This window comes from Anser anser (assembly GCF_964211835.1).
Source record: "Anser anser genome assembly, chromosome: 1".
In the NCBI taxonomy this organism is placed as follows: domain Eukaryota; kingdom Metazoa; phylum Chordata; class Aves; order Anseriformes; family Anatidae; genus Anser; species Anser anser.
In genome coordinates, this window is record NC_139720.1 from 27,419,797 (window position 1) to 27,429,832 (window position 10,036).

Here is a 10,036-nt window from a genome sequence, read left to right on the forward strand (position 1 = left end):
GCTATATTTCCTTATCACCAAGCAGCAAACTTCTTTTTCTCTGAGGTTTGAACCTGGGAGTAAAAAAGAGAATGAAGAAACATAATAAACTTAGCAGCTGTCTCTCTTCTGTTCTTCAGTCTCAGCAATACTTCTGCTTTCGCTTCTATATCTTATCTTTAACATTGTCATGCCTCACTCAGAAGGCTTGCCTCATGGGTTGGGAACTACTGCTTTTGGTGATGACTTGTTACTTTTTTTTCCTTCCATTTATCACGTCTGAGCTAACTCGACAGCTTTCAGCTGCTGCCAGGTTGTCAACACTGGATCCAGATGTTCCCAGAGTACAGACTGAATGTAGTAACAGCTTTCAAAATGCAGCATCTGACAGCTTGCGGCTCCCTACATTTCTCTCTTCTGCACCACACATGCCTCAGCCCTTTCCTGGAGGGATCACATCATCAGCAGGGTGGGATTTGGCTCCTTTGCCCCCTTGCCCCTTTCCTTTTGGGTTGAGACTGCCAGCCTGGGAGTCTGCGGCGATGCTGGTGTGGCTTAGAGCAGAACTGGAACGCCTGCTTCCCATATGGTTCAGAGCAGCTGGCGGATGGTAATGAATGCCAGTATCCAACGGCAGGATCCTGTTGTGTGTACGTGTTTGTGCCATGCGTGTGCACCTTCTGAATTGCTGCTGTGTTGGGCAGCAGCTTTCTTCTCTCTGCTAACAAATGCCCTGAACAGCTCCCATAAAAGTGCATATTACTGGGCACTGCAGCTTGCAAATCATAGTTTTTATTGCTGTGGCTTACATGCTAATGTGTATGTGTCAAAGCATTTTAATGAACTAAGCAACATAGCTAGAAATACATTTTATCTATATTTTGCTGAGGGATGTGGGAGAGATGCCAGCTGGATATCTTGATTAAGAATCAGAAATGACAGTGACAAGTCTCTTCTTTAAAATATAACATCACCCAGTACCTAAAACATCAGCCGTGATGTTTATATATAATGTTTACATATGAAGCATGACTACCTGCATATGAAGCAGACTACCTGCAGGGTAGTCTTTCTGCAAGGTTGCCATGTTTTCAAGAGCTGCAAAAATATCTGGAAGCCTGCAGCAAACCCACAAAATGGAAACACGTTCAAAACTTTCCCTGACAGGACATTTTCAAATGAAAGAATATTTCATCCTAGGAGCAGGTCAGTTTGAATGCCTGCCTCAGGAAAAGTGAGGACTATTTTGAAGCTGAGCATGGGTAAGCAACAGAAACTATATAAAAGGCAGGGCATGTTAAAAATACCACTGCCTGTTTGTGATTCAGGACACGTCCTCCATGAAGCTTTAGTTACCTCTAGAACTGACTGGGTAATGGGAACAGCTTTCCAGCACTTGCTCTTGCCCATCTGGCTAAGGGGTTTTGTGCACTTGGCCAGGACCTCACAACTTTGGGGACTGTTGGTGTGTGGCATTTAACCAAGGAGAGCAGCTGCTGCTTGTTGTTGAGCCAAGTGTTGCCCAGTCCCCGACTGTGAGCTTGTCATATAACCTATCACCATAATGGAGATAATAACATTTGCCCTTCTTTAGAAATTACTTTGAGATCTGCCAAAGAAAAGGGCCTATTCAAATGCAAAGCCTGATGCTTTTATTTATTAATAGATGTTGTGCCAGAGTCACCAATCTGCTCTTGATGCCTAAGTGCTGCTCTGAAAACAGAATCTGCCTGCCTGATTTAACCCAGCCGGCGAGCTGAGGCCTAGGGCTGCTTTGTGATATTAGGAACAGCACGAAACAGCCAGATGTTAACCAGCAACAATTCAAGCCTGGTGTTATCCTGCCTGTTATCCTCTAAAACTTGAGCAAACGTACAACTGCCTAAAGCTTGCCCGCCAGCAGCATCGCTCCTTCACCTCCTGATGCTGAGCACTGGGCTTCTCAAAACACTCTGGCACCCTCAGAGGATCAGTTATTCTTGCAAAAATAAATAGTGTTTACAGGTCAAACTATCATCTCCCCAGGGAATTTTTTTTATCTGTGCCATAAGACCCACAGGGGTGTCTCCTTTGTGTTGGGCTGGTAAACACAACACAGGACTAAACTGTGTTTGCCTAGTACATTAGCATTACTCCAGCACTACCTGGTGTTCCTGGAGACTATGGGTCAGCTCAGTCTCAGCCGAAATTTCTAGGGAAGATAGGCAGGGTAAAAACAAAACAAAACAAAACAAAAAACACCTCATTTCAGAGAGTCTTGCTCTGGCTTGATTCCTCTGCTATTAGCGGGTGGGAGATCGGCTTGTCTAATGTTGCGCTTGCTGCCTTTTCTTTTTGACTGTGCAAGCAGCCTTGCGCTGATTTAAGTCAAAGCAGAAATTTGCTGGATCCATATTTGCTGTTCTCGGGGGAGTGCTTTATTAGATTACTTCTCCCTCCACGCTTACAGTAATAGATGACTTTTAGAAACAGTTCTATTAGGATGAAAGCGGAGGGTATATTTCCACCAGTAGAGTGCTCAACAAACATTTGTTTTACCAGATGAAATATATATAAGTGCAAGCAACTTCATTAATACCCTTTTACAAAGTTGGTTGTTCTCCTAGAGCCAGTGAGTTACAGTCTGTTTATTTTGATTTCTCGATTTAGCATATTCATAGAAGAACTTTTTATTCCAGACACCACGTAGGCAGATGCATCATTGCGAGCGCAGGGGGGTTAAGAAACCTCCCTGTAAGCCAGAGGGAGCCCCGTCGCTGGGTGTATATTGAGGCGTTCCGATTAAAAAAAGAATAGAAAAAAGAAAGAAATGGGGTTAAGCTGAAGCCAACTCATTCCCTCCTGAGCTCCAGAGGAGCGTTTTCTCCCGAGCAGGCCGCCGCGGTTAGCCAGGAGAGGGCAGCCTCGCCTTGCGGAGCTGCCCGCGGTTACACCGAGGCTCCCTGCCCCGGGGGCGCGGCCTGCTCCTGGCTTCTCGCTTGGCCGTGGATTTTCTCCCTAATTTAGACTAAAACCCGGGAGCGGCGCTTTCTAACCGCACAACGCGTGTCCTCGTGGATTAAGCAAAGATAAATACATCCAAAGTGCTCCTTTCAGCTGAGACATTTGCCCCCGTAGCACCCTGTGCCTCACCAAACGGGGCCCGCAGCGTGGGCAAGAGGCCTCCGGGGCTGCCCGGGGCTGGTTGCGCTCTCGCTGTTGTGGGTGAAATTTAGTGCTTTGGAGAAAGCCAGATCACAGCAGGGTAAACATGATGGGAGATGTGTTAAGCTTAGTGAGCTCATTTTGGTTGACGAGAGCCTAATTTTCAGCTGGTTTAGATCAGTATCATTCATAAACGTTGGAATCACAGAATCATTTAGGTTGGAAAAGGCCTCTAAGATCAGAAGATGAGGGTCACTGGAGCAAACCATGAAGAAAAAAAAAAAAAAAAACATTGAAATAAGTCCTGTTTGCCTTTCTCTCTGATTACTAATACCTTTTAATGATGTTCTCCTTCACCGTGGGGTGGGATTTCCCTTGGCTTATTTCAGTTTCCATTGAAATAACTTGGAAAATTCCAATGGTTTTGGTGGAAACAGGCTCAAATAACCTGTGATTCTCGGAAGTGCTCTTCCTTTCCAAGAAACGTCAAGAGTGCTCTATCTTTCACAGAAGTTTAATGCTTCTTCACTTTTGATGCTGAAAATGCATTACATCAGAAATAAAACACAATGTAAATGAGATTATACAATGAGCTCCCTACTCAAGGAGATTAAATTGCACAGCATTTTAAATATCTTGCATTAATATGCTTTGGGCCTTTATTTCATTTCTTTGTCTGACATTTGGAATTTAATGAACAGTCCAAGCTACCTTAATTTTAATTCATTGTCTTTAAGGATTTGACATATACAGTGAACTTGGCTCACGCTCTTTAAACACAGATTTCTACTTCTTATTAGCAAATTCCTGGAGCTTCTTCAGTTTTTGTACCTCCACAGCATTGCTGTGAATTGACAGAATCACTCAGAAAGCAAAGCTATTTTTGGGTGTCTCCCTGGTCAATAACGAAAAATGTTCCTCTTGCAAAAGAAAACTATTTCTCTTCTGCGTGAGTCATGACTCTGCTTGTATGCACAGAGTGAAAGATTTCCAGCTTCTCAGGCTTTGCTGGCATTCGGGGCAGCTTTCAGCCAGCCAAGATTCACATGTGGAAACTAAATATGGTCATAGGGTTATACTCCCATTTTTTGCCCATTACTCAGGCTCTTGCATGGTGTACTTCGATGCCTGCTCCCTTTCTGCCACTCTGCATCTCCTTCTGCAGTGTTAGTTTACTCTGTGGTTAAAGCTAGTAAGATCTTAGACAGCACCAGTTACAAACAAGCAGTGTTTCTTGTTCTGATGAGGAGTAGTATATAAACGAAAGAGCTAGTATTAAACCCTGGAGGGAAGCTAAAGCCCAGGTACCTTTACAGAGCTCCATTCTAGAGGGTGTCACCTTAAGTCTTAGTCCAACTTCAGCTGTAGTAATTGCCACAGCTTCCATGGCAGAACCTGCCAAAAATAGAAAAACAAGATGGAGAGAACATTTTTTTTTAAACAAAACAAAACAACAGAACAGCCTGTATATTTTCAGCAACAAGAAGTCAGAGGGACATTTTTATAATTATATACAACAGCCAGAAGAGTTCTGATGTCATGGGAGCCAGAAAAAATATGTCCGAAATTATACTACATTTTACTGTGAAAGTTAATCAGTGAGCCAAGGCATATTTAGGTTCCTGTAAGGGTGTTTGACCCCTGCTTAGGCCTGGTCAACACATGTGGCCACGGAAGAGCAGTGGCAAACACAAATTACTGAGGTCTGTCAGCTACACAGCTGTTGGCGAGGCGCTGACTCCCTTCCCGTCATCTGTCCCAGGGAGCTCTTGTCCCCTCCTCATGGACTTTATGGACCTGGTGGGAGTAGCAAGGGGCCTGATCTCATACTTAGGGCTGGGCTTCAACTTCCTTAACAGGTCTGCCTTCTCCATTTGTCTCAATGCTCTTCTGAGCTGTGTAGAGAAAAAACTTTCAGCATTCATCAGTGAAGAAGAAACATTAGCTTTGTTCCCAGTTTCCACCTTCAGCCTCCACTGAGAGTTCATTACAGAATGGTAAAGGCTCTGTGACCAAAGGTATCTACAAATCAGGCCCATCTGCAGCAAGGCATTTACATAGTGTCAAATGCATAAATTTTCCCTGCAAATTAAATGAGACTGTGTACATGCTTGATTAAGACAGACTTATGCTCAGGCTGGATTACAATTTTGCTTGGGAGATATTTTGTTAGCTGATGATTTATTCTTGCACTGTATAACCTCTATGTGACTTTGTGGCTTGCTGCAATAATTCTGTTAGGAACCAAAACCACAATTTTTAAACAATAGCTGTGGCAACTACATGGATTAGTGAGCTTGAACCAGAAGTATCTGACACAAGTTTTTCAAACTTTTCTTTTTAGATTACTTTTTTTTTCTTGGTGTGTGTGTGTGTGTGTGTGCAGTTTTTGTGTTTAACGGCAAATAAGTTTCTAGTAAAAGAAACATACAAAAACATTATAACTTTAATTGGATAAATAGGGCTTATTTTCTTGACAAATGCCACACACTGGAGAGCAGCAGCGTTTAGAGTTTAGATTCACATCGGATTCACCATGATCACTTCACTACCTTCTGGCTACGGAGGGGTTTTTAAGGCAGAAACAGTTCCAGCTTCAGCCCTAGGTCTGTGTAGCACAGAAATTACCAGAAAAATAATGTCAGTTTTGGAAGAGGTATAAACTAAAAATCCTTCAGCTTATTTCTTTAGTTTGAGAATCAGTCCTTTAAAGAGACATAGAATAGACATTTCTGCAGGGCACTATGAAAGTGTTTTTACTTGTGTTGTATGTACCAATATTTATTCTGGAAACAGAGAACTTGTTTTCTGAGAACTGTTCCATTTCATGCCCCTTTTCAAGACTATTGAACTGTCTTCAGAAATATTCAGACATGCCTTATGCCAATTATTTGCACCTGTTGCATTCCTTATGCAGAATTAAGTCACCGATTCTTTTGCAAAGCTCCTAAGAGAGTTATGTTCCACCTCAGAATATCATTTGGTGTTTATATGTAGTGAAATGTGATCATATGTACCATGAAACGGGATCAACATGGCTGCTGATCTGGACTGCAGCTATCCGCATGCTCTTGTTTGACAGATAAACTATTATTTCTTAAGATAAAAGTGTTATTTCTTGACATGCTTCTATCCATAGTTGTGTTTGGTAACCCAGCAGGACAGCTGAGCTGTTGGGAGCAATTCAAAATCTGCATTTGACACGCTTTGTTTTTATAGGGCCACCACAAGTAACATCGTATACAGACGGAACTAGATCCAGCACCAACATCATTGTCTGAGGGGCATTCAGAAACATGGTACGAGGGCTCAACAGAAAGCAGGGATATGGTTATCTATTAATTCTGAGCTGCTTTTGTTGTGGTTTTCTGGCTGTGGAATTAAGGCTTTTTGCTTCTAGGTGGTGTTTGTAAACAGATACAAAAATAAATGTGAGCTTCAGCTAGGAGAAGTTTATTAAATGCTGTTGATCAGGGCAGCTACAGAGTGATTTTTCTGGGCAAAACTTGTTTCCAGAATCATCTACATGACTTGTTGGGAACTCACTCTGGACATAGAGATCAGAATGGAAACAAAGCAAGACTTTGTTTAAGACCTTCTTCTGCAGCCATGGTGATGAGATAGCATGGAAGTGGCTTCAGAGGGAGAGAAATACCTCGAGCTGAAGCTCCTGAACAGAGCAGCAGGGCTCTGTGTGACCTCTTCTCAAGTCTACTGAAACAAGCGTGGTACAGCTGAACCTCCTCATGAGCCAGCGACATGTCTGCACAAATGAAGGAACTTCTGGATATTGAGGCAATGTAACTGCTGATGGTGAAACAGCCTGAACAGCTGAAACGACAGTAGTGACCTCAACAGGGCAATAGCTGAGGCAAGTATGGTTGTAGCTGTGAAGCTGAGTGAAAGGTTTAGTGCAAAGAAATACGTCTTCAACCATTGCTAATGCAAATATATTATTAACTCAGTGTTGTTTAATTTACTTTCTATTGCCTTTTTGTAGGGTGAATCTTGAAAATCAGAAATATTGCTTATCAAGAGAGTCAACCTTCAACTTCCTCAGGACTCAGGGTGGGGGTTCAAACTGTAGGCTTGGTAATATAAAGAGGAATACCTCTGTGCTTGAGCCCTGTTCTGGTTGCCATCAGCAACAGGTCTGCTTTGAGTTTCAGTCCTCATTAATCCATGAAGCAACAGGTCACAGAAAATTATTTTTTTTTCCTTATTTTGGATAGCTACCCACCAACAGTAGTCACAGTGTGGTTTCAATGATAAAAGTTTTAGTGCCTCAGCCAAGAAGTAAACTGATGAATGGTGAAGTCCACGTTTTTTGAAGAAGCCTACAACAGAAAGTCTTTTGCTGAGGAGCTGGGCAGTGCTGGCTGTAACCTCTCTGTGCTAAATACTAGCATTTGGTCAGGCAGTTCTGCAACCTAGAGGAATAAATCTGTATTTTAGATGGCTTTCCTCAAAGAACACTAGTTAGAGATACACAAAATAATTTTTTTAACTACAAAAATGATGCTCCAAAGACACTCAAATTCAGACCAGAAGACCCAGTATTGCTAAAATCTAACAAAAGCAGCTCCAGCTTTTTGTCTCCAGACATCTTTGTTTCACGGGATTCCTTGGACCGTTTCAGAAACTCAGCACAGATGAAACAGGGAGAATTTTAGTTGTTTCCAAATGTAGTTGGATCATTGTCTAGCAGGGGAGTAACAACATCTACTCTTGTTGAAAGAAGACAGCTGAATTGACAGAAGCCCTTAACAGCTGAATTGGAGCCTACACATAATGAAATAAAGAGATAAAACACTGCACAAGCCAGAAGATGAAGCGTCACGAGATGACAAAGTATGAACAAACCTTGAGGGTGCTTGTCTAAACCTAAAGGGACTCTCATGCTGTGTTCAGTTGTCAGTTCCAATCATTGGGATATTTATAGTCCTACAACAAATGTAGACTACACCGGAGGATTTCTGTCAGTGAGACAGATTATATATATAAAGTAAGTGATTTGGCAAGACGACATATGCTGCTGGTTGCGGGGAGCACAGGCTAAGTGTTGCCCACCAGCACCTTGGAGTTGGGTGTTGGGACTGCGAGCAGAGTTTTTCTAGCATCTCCTGAGCCTGCTGGCTGCTGGCAGCACTAGGTGGTTCCCCAACCTGCTTCCCAGTGTGCTCCTCCAGAATGGGAGGCAGTTTTCAGGCTCAGAGGTTCACCCAGCCGGGCTCACGTGTGAGTCTGGTCATATATACCATGTCCAAGGTAAGTTTTGGGGTGACTTGTCAGTACATTTAAACCTAGCTCTATGTGACCTTACCTAGGGTCATTTCCCTTCAAGGTGAATCATGGTTAAGTAGAAATTTGCACATCCCAATAATACTTTAGTGCCTTGGTTACTGTTGTCTCTATTAGTGATTGTCATACTCCCCCACTCCCTTTTTTTTTCCTTCTGAGTCTCCATCCATTGCTACCAGATGGAAGTGTGTCTGCTGTACACAGTTTCACCTTATTCCCCCAGTATAAAAGACAAACCCCCTGAGATTCTCTCATCCCGTCATTCTCTCTTTAGACCATGTCTGTTCCTTTTGATGTACTTTTTCCTTTGCTTAACACCAGCTATTTCTGCGTCACTTTTTTTTCACTTTTTTTTTTTCTGCCAGTAGGATTTCTGGCATCATGTACACCTGGCAAGCTACATCTGGAGCTCTGTTTGCTAGAGATGGGCAGGCTGCATGTTTTGATGAGTAATAGTCACAGATGAACGCCTGTATTCTGGTAATTGCCAAAAAGTTATACAACGACAGGTCCTGTGGTCCCTTAAGATTTCTCTGAGCTGATCCTCTGGTATAAAGCATTTTGTAGCTCATTTCCCAGCTCTTGTTGGCAACCCCCGAGAATGCCTATCACCTCCAGTTCCTGCAGGAGAAGGTGGCAGCCAGGGGAACTTCAGATTCGTAGGTCTCAGCAGTGAGTGGATGTGACCTGAATGCCTGTAGACTGAGTTTTACTGACAGTTATGTCCCAAGGAAACTCAGGTGTCTGTAGAGTTATGTTGATTCAGGTTCTCAAAACAAAAGCAAATTACTTACTGGTATTGAGCCTAGGGCCTTTTGTGGATTGTGTCTTGACTGAACACTAAAATGTGTCTTGACCATATGGTACTGAGTCTGATCGTTCTCTTCCCACTTCCACTATCTTTAGTAAAAACAATTACAAATCAAGTGAGAATACTGTTCATTTAGGTACTGTCATAGATATCAACACACAACATTTTACCGTTGAAGACAGTGTGCACTAACTGTACTACAGAATTGAAATTGTAATTAAAAGTACTACAGAAGAACGCCAAATAAAAATAACATATCCTGTATCACATAGTGCTCCAGTGTCAGATAGCGTGAGTGGAAAATTTAAGGTTTGTAAGACACCAATGAAGACAGCAAAGGTATTATAGCTTAGTAATGACTCATTCTATGCTTCTTTCCTCTCCCTTAGGTGGTGAGGGGAAAAAAAAAAAAAGTGAGGAGGATGCAGCAAACACACGAGGCAATAAAATCAAGGGACTGAACTGAGAACAGTTCAGGTTTAACCTAAGAGATGGTCAAAAGACAGCCTGGGTGCAGCTTCAGAAATTCTCCACTGCTAATAAAAGACTCTGGTTTGTCGTTATATCATCTTGCAAATTTATTTCAATAAATGTATTTCAAAAAGTATTCTACATTTAACCCACTGTTCTTAAGCAAATTCAGAAGGATCAATCACACAACCGAACAGTTTACGCTCCCTCATTTCTCAAAACTAGGGTGTTCCATCTGGCTTTAACTAGACTGCCCTGCTTCTCCAAATATCGTCTCAGGGTATTCAAAGGGAAGCAGTTCAAGCTAAATGGCACAATTTAAGAACTAAT